The sequence below is a fragment of the Aethalodelphis obliquidens genome, unplaced genomic scaffold (assembly GCF_003676395.1).
Source record: "Aethalodelphis obliquidens isolate GAN/ISIS:26980383/991018 unplaced genomic scaffold, ASM367639v1 scaffold42, whole genome shotgun sequence".
NCBI lineage: Eukaryota > Metazoa > Chordata > Mammalia > Artiodactyla > Delphinidae > Aethalodelphis > Aethalodelphis obliquidens.
In genome coordinates, this window is record NW_020837986.1 from 7,522,246 (window position 1) to 7,529,657 (window position 7,412).

The window sequence follows — 7,412 nt, forward strand, 5'->3', positions numbered from 1 at the left end:
GTTAGAGAAGATGTAGTACATATATACAATGGAATATTACTCAGCCATTAAAAAGAATGAAATAATGCCATTTGCAGCAACATGGATGGACCTAGAGATTATCATACAAAGTGAAATAAGTCAGACAGAGAAAGACAAATATCTTATGCTACCACTTTTATGTGGAATCTAAAACAATGATACCTTGAACTTACTTACAAAACAGAAATAGACTGACAGACATAGAAAACAAATTTATGTTTACCAAAGGGGAAAGGGGAAAGTGGGGGAGGGATAAATTAGGAGTTTGGGATTAACAGATACAAACTGCTCTATATAAAATCGATAAACAACAAGGATCTACGGTATAGCACAGGGAACTATATTCAATATCTTGTAATAACCTATAATGGAAAAGAATCTAAAAAGCAAAACGGGGACTTCCCTGGTGTCACAGTGGTTAAGAAGCCTCCTGCCAATGCAGGGGACACGGGTTCGAGCCCTGGTCCAGGAAGATCCCACATTCCGTGGAGCAACTAAGCCCGTGCGCCACAACTCCTGAGCTTGCGCTCTAGGGCCCACGCGCTGCAACTACTGAAGCTTGCGTGCCTAGGGCCCGTGCTCAGCAACAAAAGAAGCCACCGCAATGAGAAGCCTGCGCACCGCAACAAAGAGTATCCCCCGCTCGCTGCCAACTAGAGAAAGCCCGTGCACAGAAACAAAGACCCAATGCAGCGAAAAATAATAAATAAATAAAAAGCAAAATGATTCTCAAATACACACACACACACACACACAACATTGTAAATCAACTATACTTCAATTGTCCAGTGCCTGGCCCAGAGTAAGCCTGGATAAGTGGCTGATTCTGGTGGTGAAGATGTTGGCTCCAGGCCAGGCCCAACCAACAGAAATGCAGGAAGTGCAGAGGGTGCCCCATGGGCTCAAGCGAAGATGACCAGATGGGAGAAAGGCATCCCGGGTAGGAGTATGGGCTCTGCCGTGAACTCGCTGGGCAGTCATTTCCCCTTCCAGAGTGACGGTTTCCTGGTCTGTGAAACTCCGATTGTAAAATACTTGCTTGTCTTTGTGTGTGTCTTTTTTCCCATGTCCCCGTGCTTTTGAGGGAAGTGACCTTTCTTTGACCTGTTTTGTAAGCGCCCCAAAGAAAGAGCGCATAAGTGGCGTAGAGAGAACACCAGATGTTTTCGGCTGGCAGGTGAGCTCAGTCCTGTGTTGCTGTGTGTTCAAGGGGAATGAGGAGAAGGGGAAGTAGGGTTTTCATTTTTATATTCCGTTTAGAGAGAACCGTCTTAGCCCAGCGGCTCTCAACTTGACAGCACGTTGGAATCACTAAGGAGGCTTTTTTTTTCTTAAGAAATTTGTTTACTTAGCTTTAAAGTTTTAGGTAACAATCCACATCGAATCAATTTCTTATATCACAGTGTGCAATTATTTTTCTCTATAATGGCTAATGATTCACATTTATTCTTTTTTTAATACAATTTTTTATTCTATATTGGAGTATAGTTGATTTCCAACGTTGTATCAGTTTCAGGTGTACAGCAAAGTGATTCAGTTATCCATATATAAGGCAGATTTTTAAAAATGTCGATGCCAGGCTCTCCCCCAGGCGGTTTGAATCAGATTCTGGAGGTGGGGCTCTTACCTTTAAACATACACACAGATCACAAATACTCCCCGGGGTTGTTTAAAATGCAATGTGCAGCCAGGCTAAGGATCACCCTCCAGACCTGTGCTTCTCAAACTTTGGGGAGCATAAAATCACCCCACGGAAGGAAAGGAAGAGAGTGTTAAATGCTGATTCCTAGGCCTGTCCTTTGCACCCCTCTCTCACTCTTGAGTTAGGATGGGATGTGGCCTAGGGATATTTGATGGATTCTCGTGACCAGTTTGTCTTAGTCAAAGCCTCCAGTTGCCTTGATAGTAACACCCCAGGGTTTCCCAAATTCCCTGAGTAGAATAGTTGCCTGGGGCACTTATTAAAAATACAGATGCCATTTTACAACCACTTAATCATTGATTGAGGAGGTAATTCATCCACAAATGCTAGAGCCATTGGGTAGAAAGTTGGGTAACAGAATATTCGCATGGTTCCAAAAATCAGATCATTTACTGATTAAAAAGGGGGAACGTGTACCTTCACAATAGAAATACCCAGCAGTCCCCCGCTTAGCCAGTGATCAAACCCAGCATCGACCTGACATTGTGTGCCCCTTTGTGATGCAATAAGATGTACTTGACATCTTCTATGTCATATTCTTGCCAAAAATACTTAACCTGATTTTAATCATGAGGAAAATTTAGACAAATCTAGAATGTGGGGCATTCCACAAGCCTGGACTCTCTCTTAAAAAGCTAATATTTTCTAAGGTGGGGAGTTCTTCTAGATTAAAAGAGATGAAAGAGACATAACCAAAAGGAGATACATAATGTGTGGACCTTGATTAGATCCTGGATTGAAAAAGTAAACAGCTATAAAAGAAATTTTCCGGACCATGGAGAATTGAACTGTTGTTTGTAGATTAGATGACATTTCTGAATTAATGTTAATATTCTGAGACATGATAATGGTATTGTGGTGATGGAGGAAAAGGTCCTTATCTTATTCTTAGGGGATGCCTGCTGAGGAGAGGGCGAAGGAGGGAGAAAGAAAAGCCTAAATGGGCCAAGATGTTAACAATTGGTGAATCTAGGTGAAGGGTATTCAAGGGTTCCTTGTACTTTTCTTTCAATTTCTCTGAAAGTGGGGTATCTTTTCAAAATAAAAAAATTCAGGGTGTGGGGAGGAATGCAGGTTCCTGAGGCCCTCCCCTTGGAGATTCTGGTTTAGTATCAGTAGATCCAGAGTGAGGCCTGGGATCTGGATTTTTTTTAAGGCGGGCCGGGTGTCAGGGGGGGCGGATTTTTATCTGGCCCAAGGCTTCACCATCCCAAGAGGTGCTCCCAGCAACCTCCTCCTCTAGCCACCTTTCAGTTCCTCCAATGCCCCGCCGGGTGCTACCATCTCTTGGCACTTTCTGTTCCCTCTGCCTGGCCTGCTGTCCCCTCGTTCTCTGCTTAACCTCCACCCTTTTTTCAGGTCTCAGCCCAGATGTCACTTCCTCAGAGGAGGCTTCCTAGAAGCCCCTCAGTCAAACCCCCGGGTTTTGGTTCTCATGGTCCCAGAAGCCACAGCTGTAATTGTGCACGTGGTTGTGACTGTTGGATTCATATCTGCTTCTCCCATCTGACAGTGTTATAGGCTGAATTGTGTCCCCACCCCATATGCAATCCATATGTTGCAGTCCTAACCCCCTGTACCTCAGCATGTGACCGTATTTGAGATGGGGCCTTTAAAGAGGCGATGAAGGGGAAATAAAGTCCTCGAGTTGGGCTCTCACCCAGTATGACTGGTGTCCTTAAAAGAAGAGGAGACTTGAGAGTTTCCTGGTGACCTAGTGGTTAGGATTCTGGGCTTTCACTGCCGGCACCCGGGTTCAATCCCTGGTCGGGGAACTGAGATCCCTCAAGCCATGTGGTGAGGCAAAAAAAAAAAAAAAAAAAAAGATACTAGACACAGAGAAAAGACCACGTGAAGACAGTGGAAGAAGATGGTCATCTACAAGCCAAGAAAAAAGGCCTTAGAAGAAATCAACCCTGCTGATACCTTGATCTCAGACTTCTAACCTGCAGAATCATGAGAAAATAAGTTTCTGCTGTTGAAGCCCCCCAGTGTGAGGTCTTCTGTTACGGCAGCCCTAACCAGCTCATATATAGATGGTGAGCATCTCTGATCAGGAACCATGTCTGTTTTGTTTACTGCTGAATTTCTGGGGCCTAACAAAGCTTGGCACACAGGAGGAGCACAGGAAGGACTTGTTGAATGAATGACCTGACCTTTTACAAGGCTGTTGAGGGAAAACATATTACGGGTCCTGGCTTACACTGGGGCTTCAGTAAACAGTGCTTGAAAATGCAGCTAGATAATATTTTGTAAATTATAAACTCAGGTTTAGTTTGTCTTCCCTCAATTGTTGTTTTGTTACTCTTTGCCTCTGGGGAAGGACAGACACCACCCAAAGGGAAAAAAAGTGGTTCCTCAGTACTGAATTGCAAAGAGAGTCTGTAATATTCACAACCCAGGTAGTCGCTGGAAAGCCAATGCGCTTTTCACATGTTGCTGCCTTGGACAAGACAGGAAAGGTCTTTTGGAATTCTCGAAATCTAGGCTTGGAAGATAAAGACGCAAAACCTGAGGAAGGGGGCAAGATGTCTATCCCCAAATGACAGATTGGTTGAAGAGATGCTCAACTTCAGAATGATTAGGGAAATGCAAAGAAAACATCCAGGAGAGAAAAGCTGACAGCTCTCAGAAATGGCCACAAAAAAGATCTTTCCATGCTGGGACAGGCTAGGACTATAAAACAGGAACCTCTGGGGTTAGGAGACCAAACACTGGTACCACCACCTTGGAGAGGAATTTAGCATTATTTAGGAAGGTTGGCCCAGCAACTCCACTTTTAGGGTACTTGGTCTGGAGAAAGCCTCCCACCTGTGTAGGAACAGGTATTTCTTGGCGGCTTTGTCTGAAATCGCAAATGATTGGCAACGTTCTAAATGCCTGCTGATAAGGAAGTGGACACCAATGAATTAAGGGGTATTTTAATATGATGGAATTCTAAACAACAGGGAAAATGAACTGAAATAAAGCTACCTGCATCAACATAGATAAATCTGGAAAACAAAATGTGAGTGGAGAAAAAAAAGGCAAGTTGCAGATGAATACTTTCAGTGTGATACTTTTATATTTTCAGAACAAAATAGCATCCAATTATGAAACTTACACAGGCGGTAGAATGGCCGCTGCAGATCCACTCTCCATCCTTCACTCTGCTCTGCATCGCTGGGGGTTAAGCTGTAGGGATTCCCTTGTATTCTGGCTTCTTTTAGGGTTTGGCCAAAGGGAGGCACCAGCAGGAGAAACAGGACCATCTGAGTTGGCTGTTTCCCTCTACTGAAGACCATGGCTCCTGGTGGTGGCCCCCTCCAAGCTTTGGTAATTGCTCACTCCCCTTGCCTCAGTTTTTGCATTCATAAAATGGGCGTGATAAAAAAAATACCTACCTCCTAAGGTCATCATGTGGAGTTGGTGAGGGTAGGCTCCTGGCACAGTGCCTGGTAGGTTATAAACACTCAGCAAAAGTTAGCTTGGATTATTATATTTATTTATTTTTGCGGTACGCGGGCCTCTCACTGTTGTGGCCTCTCCCGTTGCGGAGCACAGGCTCCGGACGCGCAGGCTCAGCGGCCATGGCTCACGGGCCCAGCCGCTCCGCGGCATGTGGGATCTTCCCGGACTGGGGCACGAACCCGCGTCCCCCGCATCGGCAGGCGGACTCTCAACCACTGCGCCACCAGGGAAGCCCTTGGATTATCATTAATCACACCCTTTTTCCATTCCTTCAAAGAACATCTTCCCTCTTTCTTTTTTTTCCCCCCTGTTTTTTAAACATAAAATTCCCTTTAATATGACTTGAAATTTCAAAATCCTGGTCCACAAGAAATCTCTCATCTGAAACCAAGGGAGCCAAATGTGCTTTGGAATTCAGAACTTTGGAGTTTTATAAATGTAATGTGTTGCATGTACTTTATATCAATGACTCACGTACTTGAACATGAATCAGAATCACCAGGAGGGTTCGGTGAAGCACAGAAGTCCGGGGCCCATCCCTGAAGTTTTGATTCCATAGGTCCGGGGTGGAGCCTGAGAATTTCTATGTTTTGCAAGTTCCCAGGTGATGCTGCTGCTGGCCTGGGGACCACACCATGAGAACTAATGCGATCTACTATATAACATCCCTGGGTCAGCACCCCATAATCAAACATTAATATTTCTGCTGTGAAATGTTAATGAAAGAATATAAATAGCCTTATGTCAGTTCAGATTAGGTTTAGCTACTCAGTGAGCTTTTGTAAACCGATGAAAAACCTTTCAGTTTTCAGAGAATTTTGGATTTGGGAAGAGAATGTAAGGAATTGTGGAGTTATAAATGAAATCTCATGACCAAAGATGAAAGCATACACAAAACAGTAACGTTAGATTACGCTTTTTTAAAAAACTACACTTGACCCACCACCAGCAGGAACTGTGAAATGTTTGTAGAATGAATGAAAATGTTTCTCTTTAAAGAGAAAACAGTGCTTGTTTTCTATTGGCCACCAGGTGGCAGCAATAGCTCTCTAGCCAAGTTGGTGGCGGGGTTTGGGGGGGGGTTGGGTTGTAGTGGATGGAGAATGGTGCTCTTTGCTTTTATATGAGAAAGCTGGGCTGGTGGTAGCTGCTCTGGAAGAGTGTTTGGGAATTGCTGTTGCTGTGTTACACGCTATCCCAAAATTTAGGGGGGTAAACAACCATTTTATCGTACTCATGAATTCTGCGCCAAATTCCAAATTTGGAAAGGGCATGGCAGGGACAGCCTGTCTCTGTTCCATGTGTCTGGGGCATCAGCTGGAAGGACTCAACAGTTGGGAGCTGGAATCATCTGGGGACATCTTCACTCACATGTCTCACGATTGGTGCTGGCTGTGAACTAGGACCTCAGCTAGATGGTCAGCAGGAGCCCCTACATAGGCTCTCTCCATGCGGTCCCTCTGTGTGGACTAGCTTGGGCTTCCTCACAGCATGACAGGTGGGTTCCAGCATGCGTGTCTCCACCCAGCTTCAAGGGGAGAGGACATAGACCTCCACTGGATGGGAGGAATGTCAAGGTCACTGTATTAATTTGCTAAGGCTGCCATAACAAAATACTGCTTAAACAATAGAAATTTATTTCTCACAGTTCTGGAGGCTGAAAGTCCAAGAAAAGTTGCCAGCAGGTTTGTTTTCTCCTGAGGCCTCTCTCCTTGGCTTGCAGACGACTGCCCTCTTGCTGTGTTCTCACGTAGTCTTTCCCATGTGCTCACACACCCTGTGTCTCTGTCTGTCCAAATTTCCTCCTCTTATGAGCACAACAGTCAGATGGGTTTAGATCTTTAATTCCTAATGGCCTCATTTTAACTTAGTCACCTCTTTAAAACCCTATCTTCAATGCAGTCACTGAGGTACTGGGGTTAGAACTTAAACATATGAATTTGGGGGACACAGTTCAGCCGATAACAGTCACACTGTCAGAAGATTATGTGGGGTCGGAGATGTTAGTACAGGTATCTTGGGGAAACGCAGTGTGCCCTGACACCCCTCCTTCAGTTGCTCCATGCACTCCAATGGCATCAAAGTTAAGCACATTGTACTCATCCTACCCCTATGCCTTTGAATACGCTGTGTTCTCTGCCTGGGACACCCTCAGCTGCCATTCTCTAATGGGCACTCTTATTTACCCATCCAGAGCATCCCTGACCCTGTCCCCAGTTGACCACCATTATCTTTACCA